The following is a 19342-nucleotide window of genomic DNA, read 5'->3' on the forward strand; positions in this document are numbered from 1 at the left end:
AAAGCATGAAATTAGATGAGAGCCCCAAGGAGTGAATATAGACAGAACTGAGCCTTAGAGCACACCAATATTTACATACTTAGGGAAGAGAAAAAAAAATGGGAAGAGAGGCCAAGAAGGAACAGCCAATAGGTAGGGAGAGAGCCTGGAAGAGTGATATTATAAGGGCTGGGAATTAACCGCTGAAGTTAGCAGCCCAGTGATTACTTGTGACCTTGCAAGAACAGTTATGGGATAATGATGAGCTGACAAAAGCTGACTGGAGTAGGTCCAAGAAAGCCTGGGATGAGATGGAGTGGAGACAGTGGGTACAGTTAGGTCTTCTGAGGACAAACAGCCATACACTGAACCATGCTCTTCACAGGTTAATTAGGAGATCATTATTGCTCTTAATCTACAGATGAATCCTAGGAAATAGGTACCATTTATTATTTCCATTTACAAATCTAAAAAACAAAGCTCAGAGAAGGGAAATAATTTTTAAGGCCAAAATCTGTGAGTGGCAGGACCAGGACTCTAAACCCAAGTTTGTGTAGTTCCAAAGCATAAGGCTAGCCACAGTGACGGAGCCTCTCAATCTCTGGGAAGAAGCAGCTGGGACCTAGTCCTATTCCCAAAGATTCCCCAGTTCTTTGACAAGGTTCTATAACTCTAAAGCCAGCCCTTTGGGGACACCAAGGCAGGCCCCCATTTCCTCTGTGAACTTGTCAGTGCTCCTATCAATGAGGTCATCACTGCACTGACCTGAGTTAGGGAGCACAGATCCTCTTTGTCGTCACGTCCACCACCCAGGTGGCTTCTTTACCCCCAGGGCCATCTTTCACCTTAAAGGCAAAAATACCACCGATTTTCTTCACAAACTGCTCTCCTTCCTGGAAAGGAAAACACCAGAGTTATATTAAGTTCATTCCTCTGGCTTTCTCCCCAAATTAAATGTTTAAATAGATACATGATGTGAGCGGCTGGATCAGCATGTAGTTCCCAGGCTCCCTTAGGATCTTTCACCCAGAAAAATCCAAAAGGCATGTGGGCAGCAACTCCTTCATCTGCCAGATCTTCGGATGAAAGTGGCTTTCTGGATACAACCGGTGGAAGGGCAGGGGAATGGGGCAGTGGGTGGCGCAGCAGCACTTTCTATTGAAATAGGCTTCATTTGTCTCAATAATTTCTGGAAGATTCACTCTGGCCTCTCAGAACATAGGAACCGTATCCCCTCTTTTTTTCTAGCAGATAAATTCCCTCACATATATGTTTGGTGTTCCACAATCAGAATTTAAAGATAAGTGGTTTAACTGATTTCCTGGGTTTGTATGAAGAATTATACAAGTCATATCCCATCCATCAGCTACTTTTGGATCTTGGGAAATGAGGCTGGAAAAATAACCTCAGATCCATATCTCTGTAGAGTGGTTTCCTTTTTCCTTCCTTCTCCTTCCAACATCACTATCTAAATTTAGAACATACTTATCAGTCCCCCAAAAAACCCATATCCATTAACAGTCACCCTCTACCATTGCCATTCTGTCCTCCTTCTAGCCTCTGGCAACCACTAATCTACTTTCTGTCTTCATTGATTTGCTTATTCTGGATATTTCACACAAATGCAATCAAACATATATATGTTCTTTTGTGACTCGTTTCTTTCACTTAGCATAATGGTTTGAAGGTTCATCCACACTGAAGCATGTACCAGTAATTAATTACTTTTCATGACCAAAGAATATTCCATTGTATGGACACAGTACATTTTGTTTAGCCTTTCATCTTTGATGGCTATTTCCCCTTTTTAGCTATTATAAATAACATTGCTATGGACTTTGGTGTGTAAGTTTTGACATGGACATAAGCTCTAATTCCTCTAGGGCATATATTTAGAAGTGAAATTTGGATCATAAGGTGATGTTTAACTTTTTGAGGAATTATCAAACTGTTTTCTAAAGTGGTTGCGCCACATTACAATCCTACCAGCAATCAATGAAGGTTCCAGTTTCTCCACATCCTTACCAATATTTGTCTGTCTCTTTTATTTTAGTTATCTTAGTGGGTGTGTAAATCTTTTTCTTCTACATAGATAACACTCCTGAACCTGTCTAGAATCAACCCTGAGTCTTAGGACTTCAAAGAAGCTATTATAAAAATATTTAATGCAGGCCTACTTATCTAACAGCCATGGAGGGAAATCTTACAAGTGAATGTTCTGAAATCAACTACCAACATGTGCTAGTTAAATCAAGAAACCAAAATGACTGTCAGATTTTTAAGGTGAAGAAGAGAAATTCTCTTATTTTGGCTTCCCTTAAAAGATCTCAGTCAAATTATTTTAAGTTAACATTAAGAAAAATTAATAATGATAATAATCTTTTGGGGGCTATAAAGTTTACAAGCACTTATTTATAAACATTATTTCTTTACTTTTCATGAAACCCTGTAAGTAGTTGGATAGGTATTAATATTCTCCATTCCCACCCAGCTTCATAAACTCAAGTCTCAGTTCACATGCTAAGTCCTCTGGAAAGGCTTTTCTGTCTCTACTGGACACTTTAAGAGCTCTTTGCACATACACCCATGTGCAAGTTTCTTGTTAAAGCAGTTTGTTTTTTTTCTGGGAAAATTTTTTCTTGTCTGCTTTCCCTTTTAACTCTATGTTCCCTGAGAGACAGGGACATACGACAAGTAAAGCAATAAAACCAGAACTCAATCTCAGGTTGGTTTAACTCCAAATCCAATGCTCTTTCTATTTTTTCATACCAAAGGCAAATTAGGTTACATCGATACTTCCAAACTTTAGCCTATAAAAGTAGTTTCTGTCACCATACATAAATTAAAAGAAAGTTCAAAGTCTTTTCCACATTCATTGAAATCCTTTATCCTTCAAGGTTCTGTGGAGGTAATCCAGAAAAGTAGATTAGTAATACTGGTGTGCTGGACCACCCAAAGAGCCAGACCTCCTCTGGAAGCCAATGACCCATGAACTTCCAGCTGCACCTATGCCATCTGTTTGCACAATGCCTCAGGAATAGCTATGGCAGACACCAACAAATTAGAGAAGGAGAACACAGCAAAGATTTAGGAATTCTACCTGAATACTTGGAAATTCCTCCCACTTCCTTAAGATGGATGTAGATTAAATTTGCAGTTGCTGTTACTTTTGAAAACCAACAGATCCTCTTAAAAAAATCATATCCTTTGGTCAATAAAACATTTCCATTTGAAGAGGAAATGAGAGGGTAAGGAAAAGGACAAGGAGGACAGAGCTAAAAGTGTAAAGAAACTACACATCTCTTGCGAAACTGGAGATCACGAATACTAAGAAAGTTCTAAGTGCCTCCTTGCTTGAAGAAAAGCACTTCTTTCTGAGTAGCGAAAGGTCAAGGAGTAGGTCCTGTACTAAAACTTAATGGGAACAAAAAATTAAGACAGAATTCAAAGAAGGGCAATGGAGTACTGCTAATGAAGACAAAAGTGGAAATAAAATCTTTGCCAGGCTTCTTTTGTTAAAGCAGAAAATGTATGAATTGACAAAAGATTCCAATACTTGCACTTTCTAGTGCTGCAAACATTTAGGAAACTGACAATCATGGGAAGGAGAGAAAAAATAAGGGGACAAGGTCCACGCAAGAGAGGTTATAGAGGGAGAAGAATTCAAATGGGAGCAAGAGGCAAACATTTGCAAATCTAAAAAAGACTGTGAAATAAAAACAACACTGTGTTGTTAATTCTAGTAATGAAGTACTCAATCATTGACATACAGCCATGCCAGATACTCTCTAAATTGTTTTTTTGGACATGATAACGTTGAAAAAATGGGACAACCTGGCAGAAGGAACTATTCTATGGGTTACTCTGCAGGCAAATATTAGTGGCATGAAAAAGCTTTTTTCAGGCCTTAGAGAGTCCAATTGCATTTTAATGGACACTTGTAATGAAAGAAATTTAAACAACAATAAGGAGATATAATTTCCTACTAACACTCATGAATTGTCATTGAGTTTGTAAATTAGTACCCCTTTGTTTGGGTGGATATATTGGCAATTTGTATCAAAAAGCTAGACATACATATCTCACAACCCAACAATTCCCTCTTCTAATTATTTGTGCTAAGCTGACCAGGGCATTAAGTAATTAAAGATAAGTGCAAAAGGAAATTTATTATACCTTTTGTTTTGCAAGATTTAAGTACAACCCGATGTTCATCAGAGGAGGCTAAACAGATTGCTGCTGCTGCTGCTGCTGCTAAGTCACTTCAGTCGTGTCCAACTCTGTGCGACCCCATAGATGGCAGCCCACCAGGCTCCCCCATCCCTGGGATTCTCCAGGCAAGAACACTGGAGTGGGTTGCCATTTCCATCTCCAATGCATGAAAGTAAAAAGTGAAAGTGAAGTCGCTCAGTCATGTCCAACTCCTAGCGACCCCATGGACTGCAGCCTACCAGGCTCCTCTGTCCATGAGGTTTTCCAGGCATGAGCACTGGAGTGGGGTGCCATCACCTTCTCCAAGTTAAACAGATTATGATACCGATTACGATACCTATATTCAAACGTGTACTTCAGTTCAGTTCAGTTCAGTCTCTCAGTCATGTCTGACTCTTTTCAACCCGATGAACCTCAGCACGCCAGGCCTCCCTGTCCATCACCAACTCCTGGAGTCTACCCAAACCCATGTCCATCAAGTTGGTGATGCCATCCAACCATCTCATCCTCTGTCGTCCCCTTCTCCTCCTGCCCTCAATCTTTCCCAGCATCAGGGTCTTTTCCAATGAGTCAGCTCTTCGCATCAGGTGGCCAAAATATTGGAGTTTCAGCTTCGACATCAGTCCTTCCAACAAACACCCCGGACTGATCTCCTATAAGATGGACTGGTTGGATCTCCTTGCAGTCCAAGGGACTCTCAAGCGTCTTTTCCAACACCACAGTTCAAAAGCATCAGTTCTTCAGTGCTCAGCTTTCTTCACAGTCCAACTCTCACATCCATACATGACCACTGGAAAAACCATAGCCTTGACTAGACAGACCTTTGTTGGAAAAGTAATGTCTCTGCTTTTTAATATACTATCTAGGCTGGTCATAGCTTTCCTTCCAAGGAGCAAGCATCTTTTAATTTTATGGCTGCAATCGCCATCTGCAGTGATTTTGGAGCCCCCCAAAATAAAATCTGACAGTATTCCACTGTTTCCCCATCTATTTCCCATGAACTGATGGGACCAGATGCCATAATCTTCGTTTTCTGAATGTTGAGCTTTAGGCCAACTTTTTCACTCTCCTCTTTCACTTTCATCAAGAGGCTCTTTAGCTGCTCTTCACTTTCTGCCATAAGGGTGGTGTCATCTGCATATCTGAGGTTATTGACATTTCTCCTAGCAATCTTGATTCCAGCTTGTGCTTCCTCCAGCCCAGAGTTTCTCATGATGTACTCTGCATATAAGTTAAATAAGCAGGGTGACAATATACAGCCTTGACGTACTCCTTTTTCTATTTGAAACCAGTCTGTTGTTCCATGTCCAGTTCTAACCGTTGCTTCCTGACCTGCATACAGGTTTCTCAAGAGGCAGGTCAGGTGGTCAGGTATTCCCATCTCTTTCAGAATTTTCCACAGTTTGTTGTGATCCACAAAGTCAATGGCTTTGACATAGTCAATAAAGCAGAAATAGATGTTTTTCTGGAACTCTCTTGCTTTTTCCATGATCCGCGGATGTTGGCAATTTGATCTCTGGTTCCTCTGCCTTTTCTAAAAGCAACTTGAACATCTGGAAGTTCATGGTTCATGTATGCTGAAGCCTGGCTTGGAGAATTTTAAGCATTACTTTACTTATAGCGTATGAGATGAGTGCAATTGTGCGGTAGTTTGAGCATTCTTTGGCATTGCCCTTCTTCGGGACTATGGGGGTCATTAAAACCAACAGTAAGGTTTTACATTTATGGGCAGGGAATATACTGTGAAGAAATAAAAGCTGATTATAAAACAACAGGTAGACCAATGCAGGTGTATCCTTGCAAGATGGTGGCAGACTAGGTCTGCAAGCTGCTGAGCCAGTGCCTGCCTGCAGGGAACAATCAGCCCTGGCCCTCTCTACCTGAGGAAGACTGGTGATCATTATGAAAATTCTAAAAATGCAGGATACTTTGTCAAGACACATCAGTCACATTAGCTATTCAGTACAATCACACCCACAGCACAGTTACTTAAGATGTTAAGAAATCTTTTGTGCTACAATAAGGGAGTTTCGAGACAGGCATAATGGTTGTCTTCACGATGCTCCCCTAACATAAGTGAAATGCACACCTTAAATGTTTTGAATCATTTTCTTTATTTCACCCCGCTAGTTAGCTTCATAGGTGGGTAACTGGAATTACATGACTCGCGTAACTGCCTTGTTGGCCGCAAAATTAAAATCAGTTATGAAATTCCAAGATGCCTTTAAGTTTGAAACAATGAAATAGATCTCTAATTTTGCCTGAAGAGAACAACTCCCTTTTTGGAGAAAGAGTTACTGTTAGATTGCTCGAGTATGATTATTATCTACCAAGAACTAATTACTGTACGTAAACACAGGTTCACATATGTAATATGAATTTAAAAACTCATGTATTGTATGATCCTAGTTATAAGGAAATTGTATGTTCGTATACACAGAGAGCTGTCTGAAAGAATATCAGTGACTGTTAACACTTTAGTGAGCTCTTAGTAATGGCATTTCAGGAGATTAAAATTTTTTTTTCTTTGTATGTTTCTGTAGAATTCTTTTAATCAGCTCATTTTTAAAACAAGAAAAACAGATTTTAAAACTTTGAGACTCAAGCACAAAAAAAATTGTTTTTAAAAGGACTTTTGATGTTAGGTATCTTTGCATACACATGTGCTCAGTCCTGCCTGCCTCTGTGACCTTGTGGACCGTAGCCCACCAGGCTCCTCTGTTCATGGGATTATCCAGCTAAGAATATTGGAGTGGGTTGCCATTTCCTCCTCCAGGGGGTCTTCCTAACCCAGGGATCAAACTTGCATCTCCTGTTTGGCAGGTGGATTCTTTACCACTGAGTCACATGGGAAGACCCATTAGGCACTTTTAAGGCTCCTTTAATTATTATTCTTTTGAATAGTTCTAGGTAAAATCTTTTTATTCAGAAAGAAATTGCCCCAAAATAAATTAGAATCACTTTACATAATTGAAACCTGGAGATTTATAAATTTCTGAAATACGCCCTTACCAGAATTACAAGGAAGCTATAAAAGACACTGAGAAATGTAAAATACACTCAATACTTCACAATATGACATAAATTTTCAACTTATACCACTTCATGGATATACCCAAAATCTATATCTGCTTCTTCTAGCCCAGGGTCCTCCTGGTAGTATTTTACATAAATTTTACTTACATCTTCTGACAATATGATATAAATTTTCAGTTTGTATCAGTTCATGGCAACACCTGAAATCTATATCTGCTTCCTCTAGCCCAGGGCCCTCCTGGTAGTAGTTTACATAAATCACATCTTCAAGCTTCTTCTCAATCTCCATAAAGACAAGATCTACCTTAAATTAGTCAACTGCAGAACTGTTTGGAGCAGCCTCAATTTGATGAGCTCTAAAAGAACTGTGGAAAATAACCGATTTCAATCCATGGACTCACACAGGTACTAGGTTTTTTAACACTTATATAGTAAATGTTGTATAAATGTAGTAACTTTCAAAAACCCTGAGAGATGTTGTGACTCTTACCCAACGGAAACCGGTATTGTCCAAAAAAGCTTAAAAAAAAAAAACCCGAAAAAAGAAAAAAGAAAAAAAAAAACCCACAAGATTTTCTTCCTATTTTTTCAACAAATACTGGGTGCTTACTAGGCAGTAGGTATTGTCTTAAAAAATATGAAAAACCAACAAACTCACCTGAGTGAAGCCTCTGTGCCAGTGGGGGAGAAAACGAATATGCAAAAAAAATGAAGAATATAGTTACTATAAAGAAAATAAAGCAGGTTAAGGGAATATAAAGAAAGCATATTGGTGTGTTGGGTGGATTATTTTAGATAGCCTAGTCAGTCAGATGGGCTTCCTTTGTGGCTCAGCTGGTAAAAAATCTGCCTGCAGTGCAGGAGACCTGGGCTTGATCCCTGGGTTGGGAAGATCCCCTGGAGAAGGTACCTAGCAGAGACTCTAGCCCATGGTAAAAAATGACAACCATGACTATCACAAGCTGCAGAGGATCAGGTGTCAGATGACTCAAAGATTTGTGAAAGGTGAAGGCGCCTTAGGATTTGTAATTCCTCTGAAATAATACAAGCTTGCTGGTAGTGGTTGGCCCAGGATTGGAACAACAAACACCAAATGGATATACTCTTGATGGAGTCAAGAGCCTAGCAGCTGCTCAGTAAGCAAAGCCTTTCTTTCCTCTTTCCCTACCCCTTCTCCTTCCTTTTCTCTTTCTCTCTCCCCACACATTCCATCCATTTCTCCCTTCTTTTCCCTTCCCTTCTATCACTTCATACATGTTTAATGACTGCTTGCCACATGCCAAGCCTTGTTTGAGGTACTGGAAGTCTAACAGTGAACAAGTGAGACACAGTCCCTCACTGAGTTTATATTTTTCCAGGAGAAAAAGAAGTAAACACACAAAAATAATTGCAAGTATTAGGAAACAAACAAAAAGAGAAACCTACTCTAGGTAAAGCAGTCAAGGAATGATGTCTCTGAGCAAGTGAATTTAAGCTAAGACCCAATTAACGGAAGAAAAAGAGCTAGCCATTCAGAGGAAACTGCAAAGATCCTAAGGTAGAAAACAGTTTGTTATGTTAAAAGAAAGTAAAACAGTACCAGTTACTAGAGTACAGTTAATGGGGGGAGAATGGCATGAAATGAAATTGGAGAACTGGGCAGGGACAAGATCATGCAGGCCAAAGTAGGGAATTCGGGAACTGGCTGAAATGATTCAACAGGAAAGTGAAATAGTTGCGATTATTCTTACAACAGTGTGCAGTGGCCAGGCTGGGATGCAAGAACTTAGGTGGGGAGAGAGTTATGAGGCTGCTAAAGAGGTCCAGATAGGAAATGGTGGTGGTCTGGACTGCAGTGGAGGCAGTCTGCCAGTGGAGATGAAGAGAAGGAAGTGGATTCAAAATATATTTTGGACATAGGATCCATACGCCTTGCTGCTGGGAATGAGGGAGGTCTAAGGGGGAGGGGAAAGACCAAGGATGATGTAGGTGTTTGGCCTGAATAACTGAGGGGATGGTAGTGCCAAAAGGAAGAATGCAGTGGGAGTGAAGAAAAATCAAAGTTCCATCTCAGGTATCGTCAGCATGTGATGCTTGTGCAAGAAGGCAGCAAATGTATTCTCAGCCTGTGTCTTGCATAAAATGAATATGATGTTATAATACAAAGCTAATACATTCAGAAGTGGTCTAAAGGAAAGAAAAGTTTAACTGTAAATTAAATGCACAATTAATTAAAACTGTAAAGTAAGTTAAATTGGTCACAGCTCTTAAATATGACCTCTCCTATTCATTTTCATGGTCCCTGTTGCAGCACTAAACATCTTACCCACACTACTACAACTGTTTGCTAAGGATTCCTGGCCTCCATCACTCAAGTCAAAGTAATACGAGAATGATCTACCTAAAGTGCAATATAATCACATAATCTTTTGCTAAAACTCCTATTTTCAGGATAAATTCCAAACTCCTGAGCACAGCATTGGAAGCCTTTCAAGACTTTGATCCAATCTCCCTCCTGTCACCTGTGTCCTGACTCTGCCCCTCTTCCCAGGCACAACAAAATGATCCACCCTCTGCCCACACAGGACCACCACTCACCAAGTCTCGCATTTGCAAATCTCCACACCTGTGTACAGGCCTGGGATGCCCTTCCTCTACCCTTCTGCTGGACAGTCCTAGTCATCCCAGTTCAAAGTTAGGGTCTTCATACTAATTTCTTCCTCTGGGCTTCTGTAGCATTTTGAAAAAGGTATGTCTGCCTTTCCATATATACTCAGAGGATCATACTTAGGGGCCTAGGCATGAAGCATCTGCTCTATCAGAGTTAGCCAAACAAGAAACTAAGGAAATCCGATTATGTACAATGAGTACTTAAAACAAATCCTCACTTGATATTTTATTTGTACCATCAGAGTTATAATTATTTTCCCAACTTTGGCCTTTGAAGTGGGTTATGTTCTATCACTAAAACTATCAAAACTATCTTCAGTACTTCAAGCCAATTTCTTTCAGTCATTAATACATCATCTGGATTTTTTCATTCTTCTGCCTTCTCAGAAACATCAACTGGAGTTTTGTGAACAATTCTATCTCCCAATTATTTAGTCTCCTGAAAATAAAACTATGAGAATTCCATGTTTAAAACAGAATTTATTGCCCTAAATGCATAATCTTCTATTCTGAGCTAATTAGATGGCTATACTAATGTGCTGACTCTGGTAGCTTCTTATTGTTTGGCTTTTACTGAGGGTTTTCAACTCCAAATATGAACTAGATGGAATTCCAGAAGATGATACAGAACAAATGAATCAGATTAAAGTGGAAACAAAATTCAACATATTTTTATTTGATTCAACTCAATAAACATTTACTCAGTAGGAGGGAGATCTTCAAACACAAGGGGAGAATTAAAGTCTTAGATCTCAAAGATCTGCCAACTTAAAAATTTACAATGTGAAAGCTCTGATTAAATTTATTTGCAGCAAAATGAGGACTGTAGCCTGAGACAGCATTTCAGATAGCTTTGAGAAACTGCTCCAAAGAGGGGGAAGGTCAGTATATATGTGATTTTAGTGAAGGGGAAGTACATGCAATCAAACACTTATTTTTTTGCAGAGGGTTTCTGCTACTCACGAAGGAGCAGTCATCACCATTAAGAATTTTTATGCTTTTCTAGATATGAGGAGATACAAGAGTTGGGCTCATAAAATTGACTTCTGAAAATACCTAACTATCTGAAGACCTGTTCTGCCAATTTTTCCCAGAGCACAGAATGCTTCATCTCTACTCTCTACCCTGAATTCCTTTCAGGGGGTGTTGAAGATCAGCTGCTGCAGTAGCACATGATTTAATCCTTGTAGAGGTAGATGGCAAGTGCCCATGACAAACGCCAGTTTGTATGTTACAGGGCCCCCTCATGGTTATAAATTTGACCATGTTTTAGGAGGCATTTCATGACCATTTCATCCCATGATGCTAGAAAGGCTCATTCCTAGGTCTGGTGAAGATTTTGCTAGTAGTCCACTCAATGTGCTACTATTGGGCTAGGTCTTATTTAACAATAGTCAAAGGTCTCCAGACCACCTGTCTTACTAATCTATTATGATCCAGGAAAAAAAAAAACCCTCATATTGTATCTTCCCACATGTAGAGTTATACTATTACAATCATTGGTCACATATAGAACTATCTATTTTGTCAGAGGCTCAGCCACACATCTGGTAACGCAAGAAACAGTAATCTTGTAAAACAGGCAAATACAAATAACACAGATAGCAGTACTATTGGGTCGGAGGTTCAGACAGTAGAGGGTCTGCCTGCAATGCAGGAGACCCAGGTTCAATCCCTGGGTCAGGAAGATCCCCTGGAGAAGGGAATGGAAACCCACTCAAGTATTCTTGCCTAGATAATTCCATGGATAAAGGAGCCTGGCAGGATACAGTCCATGGGGTCACAAAGAGTCAGACATGACTGAGTGACTAACACACAACAGCAGTATTAAAGCCATAAGCCAAGAACTTTCATTAGGTATAGTTCAGTGTATCTCCAGGTCATCTGACTTATTCTGCTCTGTTCCAAGCCTTATCTTTCAGGGAAATGATATATTGGCACTGTCCATAAGGTTCCCAGCCCAACTTCCTAGTGTTATTAGGCTGGTTATCCTTAGTATAATTTAATTGCTCCCAAGAAAATAGGGACCTTAAAACTTAAATGAGCATATGTATGTATGTGAAGTCGTTCAGTCGTGTCCAACTCTTTGCGACCCCATGGACTGTAGCCTACCAGGCTCCTCAGTCCATGGAATTTTCCAGAAGAGTACTGGACTGGGTTGCCATTTCCTTCTCCAGGGGATCTTCCCAACCCAGGGATCAAACCCGGGTCTCCTGCACTGCAGGCAGACGCTTTACCGTCTGAGCCACCAGGAGGCATAGACTGGTGTTAACCTCAGAAATCCATTCCATAATTGTGGCAGGTTTTATTCCTTGGTTGAAATTTTGCTTGTTACTCTGATTAAGCTTGAGTAACTTTGGAGGACAAGAAAACTTTTTAATTTCTTTTTCTCCTGTGTTCATCTGTGAGATCTTAGTTCCCCGACTAGGGACAGAACTCGTGATCCCAGCACTGGAACTGTGGCGTCTTAACAAATGGAACATCAGAGAAGTCCAGAAAATTCATTTTTATGGCCAGGGTCAGAGCAAGTATTATTAATTGGCTAGGTGAGGGGATCCCATCTAATAATATCAAGAGTAGCCTGAATAGGGCTGAACTTTCTTTCTTCTAAAATAATTTCTTAAGGGCTATTCAATCAGAGCCTTGGAGGAGAGAAATCCACCACGGTAACACAAAAGTACTAACATAGCTAACTAGCAGCAAACTCAACAACTGTATTGATTTTTTAAATTAGCATATGATCGTGCTCATGATAAGAAAACATTTGATTCATATACAAAGTACCAAGAAGTCAAGAAAAGATAAATGATCATATGAGTCAGGTCCAGGATCTTGGGCTAGCTGTCTACTTCTGATGTCTTCTTCTCATCCTAGTGTGAGTGTAGTTTCTCTCCATTTGAGTGTTGTTTTAAAGGGATATCAAGGGTGGCCATCTTCTCTATAGGCTAGTCCAATGTAAGGGTCTTTGCAAGTGGGAATTAATCCAAAAGTTAATTCCCTTCAGTTTCACTGTGCATGAGCTAGTTAAGAGGACCTGATAAGTGTCCTTCCATCTAGGTTGGAGACCATCCTTTACATTCTCTTTTCTAGTATGCACAATCCCTGGTCATAGGTCATGGGGCATCTGACCTTCATTGAAAGATAAATTACCGAGATAAGCTCAGAAAAAATTTAGAGTATCCTTTTAATAATTCAATTAACCTTTATATTAATATAACAACAAGGAACTATCCAGGAAGCGAATCTTAGGAAATACAGACCTCCATTAATAAAACTGGGATTTAACATTCATTGAAACATAATCTTTTTCTCTCTAAAATAACCTTCATATCTACCAAATATAACCAAATTAAGACTAATTTGTTTGCAAAATAAATCTGGTCTCAATAAACTTGACCTGATTTATGATTTGTATAACTCTAATTGATCAAATGGACTACTTTTTGCTTTGCTGAAGCTTTTTTTTTTTTTAAACAGCTGAGTATCAACTTATTAAAAAGGTTGATTTAGGCATTGGCAATGGTGACATCTACCTTGACTCCTGACTTAATACTGATGGAAGTGATCTGCTCGACAATCTCAGAAGGACTCTGCAGGTCAATGAGTCACTTATGGATTTTCTTCTGGAATCAATTTCAAGTCTTAGAACCTTCACCACAAGGAGTTTTCCTTATAGTTATTCTCAGAGTCTTGGTAGGCATCCGAACAGGTCCTTTCACTTTGAGACTCTTTTCCTTTGCACCGCTGACCAGCACATGGCTTCTCCATAGACCTCACATTGTGGCTGGTGAAGGTGATCCTAATCTGGTGAATAGCCACCTCTGGCTCCATGAGAGTCTTTCTTGTGTCTTTGAAGGCCATGGCAGCAGCATGGCTTCCTGACCGACTTGTTCTTCGGGGAGAGTGAACAGCGGTGAGGCAGGAGTAGGTGGCATGAGGCTCCAATTTATCTGATGAGGCTGCTGGGAACCCAAGAGTTTCCAGTCTCTGGAGGGAGCAGATAGAGAGAAAAGTTAAATGTTTAAATTCTGTTTACAAAGGTATACTTTACCAAATTGCTGTAAGTCATAATTATTTTGAGGGGAAGATTTTCCTTTTACCTGGAAAATACATATGCAAGCCAGTAATTTTTCATATATAAACCATAAAAATTATAAGCATATTCACCAGTTCACCAAGTCCTATGTTACTAATCCTTTTTGCTAACAGTTTTATGAAGTCATCAGGTTTTCCATTAGAATTCTTTAATTTCTTACCCAGTTCAGCATTATGGTCTGAAAATCAGAACGCTCCAATTATCCAGAAGTCCATTTTATACATCTTCGTATAAAGGGAGCATTTTTGCAAAGTATTAGAATAAAACCATAATTGTCTATAATGATAAAAGACTTAAGAAGGCACATTTAAAATCTGATTATGATGCAGTTGACAAAGAAACTTGGTTACTACTGTGACATACAACACTTTAAGATAATGACTAGATTTATGACTGACAACATTTTACTAGGACATATTCAAGCTTAGGGAATTTCATAAAATTTATAGAATATCTATATTAGTAATATCCATCATACAAAATAACCTAAGAAGATGTATTACTCATTTGCTAATACTTCTCATATAATTGAACATATCAAATGAACCTAATTAGTTGAATATCTCTCTTTGGGATGTTTCAGGGAGCTTCTGAAGCATCCTAAAGTTGACTAGACATCAAAAGGACTTCATTAGAATTTGATATAGGAAGTTTTGTCAATAAATATCCAGAGGATTTAGAACACTCAGATAGACAGGATCACAGGTCACTGTGAAACAATAGCTACTCACTTAATCAAAGTAACAGTAAAAGATTTCAAAGGCAAATACAGAACAGATCACTTAAAAGTAGGGAAACTTAAAATCTGTTATCAAAGGCAGTTCAGCATCTTAAGAAAACTTGTTTTCTTAGCAGAGAGAAAATGCTGGATTCAAGTTTTTCACCAACTTACTTTTAAAATTCATTTACTCAATTAAATTTATTTTAAACTTAGTCAGTCCTGATCATACACAAAACTTTTCTCAGGGTCTACTTTCCGCAAACCTTTTATCACTTTCTGTATCCATTAGTATCACTGTATCACTTTCTGTATCCATCCGTATCACTGTATCACTTTCTGTATCCATCCGTATCACTGTATCACTTTCTGTATCCATCCAGAGATAGCCAGCTCTAAGTCAGACCTACCTCCTTTTCCCTTATGCTACAGTCCACACGCGCTGATGTGTGCTTTCGCTCAGCTCAGTCCTGTCTCTTTGTGATCTTTTTGGAGTGTACCCAGCCAGGCTACTCTGTCTATGGGATTTTTCAAGCAAGATACTGGAGTGAGTTGCCATTACCTCCTCCAGGAGAATCTTCCCAACCCAGGGATCAAACCCCCATCTCCTGTGTCTCCTGCAATGCAGGCAGATTCTTCACCCATTGAGCCACCAGGGTTGGTTACCTCCTTTTCCCTTAATAAAATGCAATTCCATTCCTCATTCCTTCTTTACTATAAACATTCTACTTTCCTACTGTATACTGAAATGTTACCTTTATTATTTTTGTCAGCTTTAATTACATGTTTAAATTAGAGGTCTCAGCTCTTAAAACCTTGATTTCTTATGAAACTGAAGGTGTAAGCAACTATGAATTGTTCTTTACATTAGTATTATTTAGGTTGGTGAACATAAATACCAGTAATAATTTCTAAAACATTTGCTTTCTTATAAAGAGCATAACACCAAGAATTTTCATTAATAATAATCCTAAATGCCTTTAGTTTCTCTGTAAAAGGATGCCAATGTTCAGTAATTGATGTTTCAGTACCTTATTTTATGTGGGAATGACCTAGCTATTCAACAAATCTCCATCACTTAATTTAGCACCTAAATTTCAAGTTACCAGAATCTAGAGAGACTATTTTAGATAGACATTCCAAAAGCATAATTATTTTTAATAGAGTTTATCTAAATGCTCTTATCTCATTTACATTTTCTTTCCTTAAAAGTTTCTTTACATCAAGTTACTTCCTTTGCTGACAAGTTTGCTATGAATACAAGAAGATTCTATTTAACTTTTATCAAACCTAGGCACAATCTAAGTATTATGCTTAATGTTGATGATTCTAAAGTCATGTCTATATTAATTAGATCAACAAACTTAAACATTAATACCAGATATTAGTTTAGTAACAATACTATTTCCCAGTTCATGTGAACCTGAAATTAATTCTGGCCAATTACCTACTATACTTTTCAGAATTTATCCAAGGACTTAATTTCCTTTAATCCAGTTAAGTAGAGCTCATTGACAATGAATTTGATAATATCATCCAAAGGTAAAAGCAAAGATAATGTACACATAAACAAACATACAGACACAACAAGAGATCTCATAGCTAGCTTCATTTTCTAAACTTAGTTATGAATCAGATATCACAATGTCAATATACCCAATATAAAACTCACTAGCTACAAGTAGCAGATGGAATAAGCTAAATTTTAAAAAGAATTTCTTTTCTGTCCTTTTTTTCCCCCCTTCAATCAGATCCTGAGAGCTCTGGTCTAAAGACACAGGGAGGGAAAATCAAGTTCTCCTATTAGGACTTATTCCCTCAGGGCCAGAATTCTGAAGAGATTATTTTTTTTTCTTCAAACTAGCTTTCTTTAGGGGTTGGGAATTAAAGAGATCAGTTAACCTTCAATTGGCATTGTGTATTTAATTGGCACAATTGAACACTCTTAATTTTCATAGAAGGGCTTCTATTTTCATAGATACCCCCTTTTATTTCTTTTTTATGGTCTTGAAAATTTGGTTAGCCAGTAACAAAAGTGTTTGTATGTAACTCGGGCCAATCTAGATTGTGTCTTTTAACAAGACTAGCTAAATCCTCATCAAAGCCTTTTAAAATGGTGGAGTTAAGCAAAAGATCATTTTGTTGGTTAGAGAATTATTCGGGTGTTAAGCCAGAATACTGCTTAAATTTTTTTCAAACCTTTCATAATAGTCCAGAATTAATTTATCCCATCTTTGCTTGCACTGTTGAGTCTTTGTCCTATCAATAGGTTTGGGGGAAAGTTCTGGAATAAGTTCGTGTAATTTCTGAGCTAATTCCTTACATTCAGTGTGAGCCTTTGATTCAAAATCCATTAAGGGTCTGTTCCCATTCTGCTTTCTTTATCCACTCCTTGCTTTGCCTTAGAAACTAATAGCTGTGTTAATTGATATAGATCTGAAAACCTGGGCTCATGGGTCTGGATATTTAACTCAAACTCCTTAGCTAATCCCAATGGATCCTGACTTGAATTGGGGAATTCCTTAGCCAAGACTCTATATTTTACTTGGGTCCAGGCTGTGTTTCTAAGCACCAAGGACAATTCACCTCTCCCTGTAATATGTTTCTCCTTAAAGGGAATCACAAACGCTTCTGATTCGTTTTTAATTTTCTTTACTGGGGAAGAAGGAGCAGCAGGGAGCAGAAGAGTTGGAAGAGAAAAGGAGATAGCATCTTGGCCAGGCAGTCTGGATAGAAGAGGATACTGGCAGAGCAGAGTGGGGAGACAGAGGCCGAGGCAGAGTGCTGCCAGGATTTGTGCTAGCTAAACCTGCCACTAACACCCCAGCCAGATTCATGTACAGCACGCACAGAGCTCATGTTTGCAAGTACTTAATTAGGAAAACTATACTAAAGGAGATATCAATCTACAATGGCCAAATTGGGGTTCTTCTGATATTTCAAAACTGCTATTTTTGTGTGCACTGTTAGAAAAACCCAGTGGTAAGCTCAAACAGACCGAAAGGAATGCTTATTTTGATTAGAATCTGGAAGCTTATAAATTATAAAAGGCTGCTACACTCTGTCTCTGGACTTGGGCAGAACTTAGAGCCTTGGCTAAGGAATTTCCCAATTAGTGTTGAAAGTTACAACAAGGTTAAAGAGAATGAAGATGGAAAATAAAAACAAAAACATATCATAATCAGACCATTGGTGGTCTTACCTGATCTCAGTGGTGAGATGGGAAACTAAAGACATTTCACAGTAGAAACAGAAGTGGCTCAGTATAAAAGGCTCACCATGAAAACAGAAAAAAAAAAAAAAAGTAATTAAGGTAGGGAGAAAAACAGAGCTTTAGAATAGGGAAGATATGAAGATCTGAACAAGCTTGCTGACAGAGGGAAAGGAGTCAATAGAAAGGCAACAAGGAAGAGTCAAACGAAGGAGGGAGTACTCATTATTTGGAACAAAGTTACAGAAAATGAAGGAAACAAAAGGAAGCAAAGAAAAGCTGTGCCTTGGAAAGGAAAAGGGGCTTTTTCCTTCTGTAAAATGATGGGCACTTCTCTGAGAGAAGAGGAAGGAGGTCGAGGGATCCTGAAAAGGCTTGGAAAAGATAAGTGTTTGGAAATTTGAGGAGCACAGGCATTTGACAAGGGCAGAAAGTAAATCAGCAAGAGGTGAATAGAAAGGAGTCTAGTGGGAGTCTAGCAGCAGTGAGGGCTTAGCTGGATTCAGAAACATAAATCTGCAGAGATACACTCAGCATAGTTGAGAACTTTCTCCAAACAACTTCAGAAGCCTGGGACACTATGGGGAGAAAATAAGTTGTGGGAAAGGAAACCAAAAATGACTTGCCTAAATTACAATTACTCAGGTTGGCAAGGCTGAGACAAGTGTCCGGCCAGCCCTGGCTTCTGGTTCAACATTCTCCTTTGACTACGCTGCCTCCTTTTTGAACAAAATTTTCCTAAGGCTGGTTAAGTTTGTAAGTTAATTGTCATCTTCAAAGTTTTAAAGCCATGCTATTAAAGCAAGGTAATGAGATACTTGTTCTTTTTAGAACTAAGACAAAATTAGGACTTTTTTTTTTAACATGTACAACGTCATTGGTTGTGAAAAATCAGAAGAGTTCATTGCCAGACAAAACCTAGAATGCCACTTACCTGGCAACTTCAGGAAAGCCCATCTTGTACAGCATGACAACGGGTGGCTCCTCCAATGCCAGTGTTATGCTGCAGAGCACCTCTGCACCGGGCACTTGCCTATTTCCGGCTTCCCCTTTCAGCTGCCATCAGAGTTCAGCACACTGAGCCAGACCTAACATATCGAACACAGAACAGTCAGAGTCCCTTGGTTTAGAAATTGCCCCTACCAGCTTTCTCAAGCAAGACAAGGGCTGACATTCAGTTGTGACTTTTAACTAACCCAGTTTATTCGCTCAAGACTATGATTGCCTAATAACTTCTCTTAAAACTCTGGAAGATTTTTGCAGCTAGCTAATTTTTCTCCCTGAGTAATCTCTTTATTTAGACAATATTTGGGCTTAAGAAATTCCATGTGTTGTTGTTGTTATTTCGTTGCTCAGTCATGTCTGACTCTTAGCGATCCCATGGACTGCAGCACGCCAGGCTTCCCTGTCCTTGCCCATTTCCCAGAGCTTGCTCAAACTC

At 39.0% G+C, this 19342-nt stretch overlaps 1 pseudogene; it reads right to left on the reverse strand.

Annotated features, from left to right (window-relative positions):
• LOC128045607 (sterol carrier protein 2-like) overlaps window positions 1-18996 on the reverse strand; it is a 49504-nt pseudogene extending 30508 nt beyond the window's left edge.
• Between the last annotated feature and the right edge of the window lie 346 nt (window positions 18997-19342).

This window comes from Budorcas taxicolor, chromosome 3 (assembly GCF_023091745.1).
Source record: "Budorcas taxicolor isolate Tak-1 chromosome 3, Takin1.1, whole genome shotgun sequence".
Lineage (NCBI taxonomy): Eukaryota > Metazoa > Chordata > Mammalia > Artiodactyla > Bovidae > Budorcas > Budorcas taxicolor.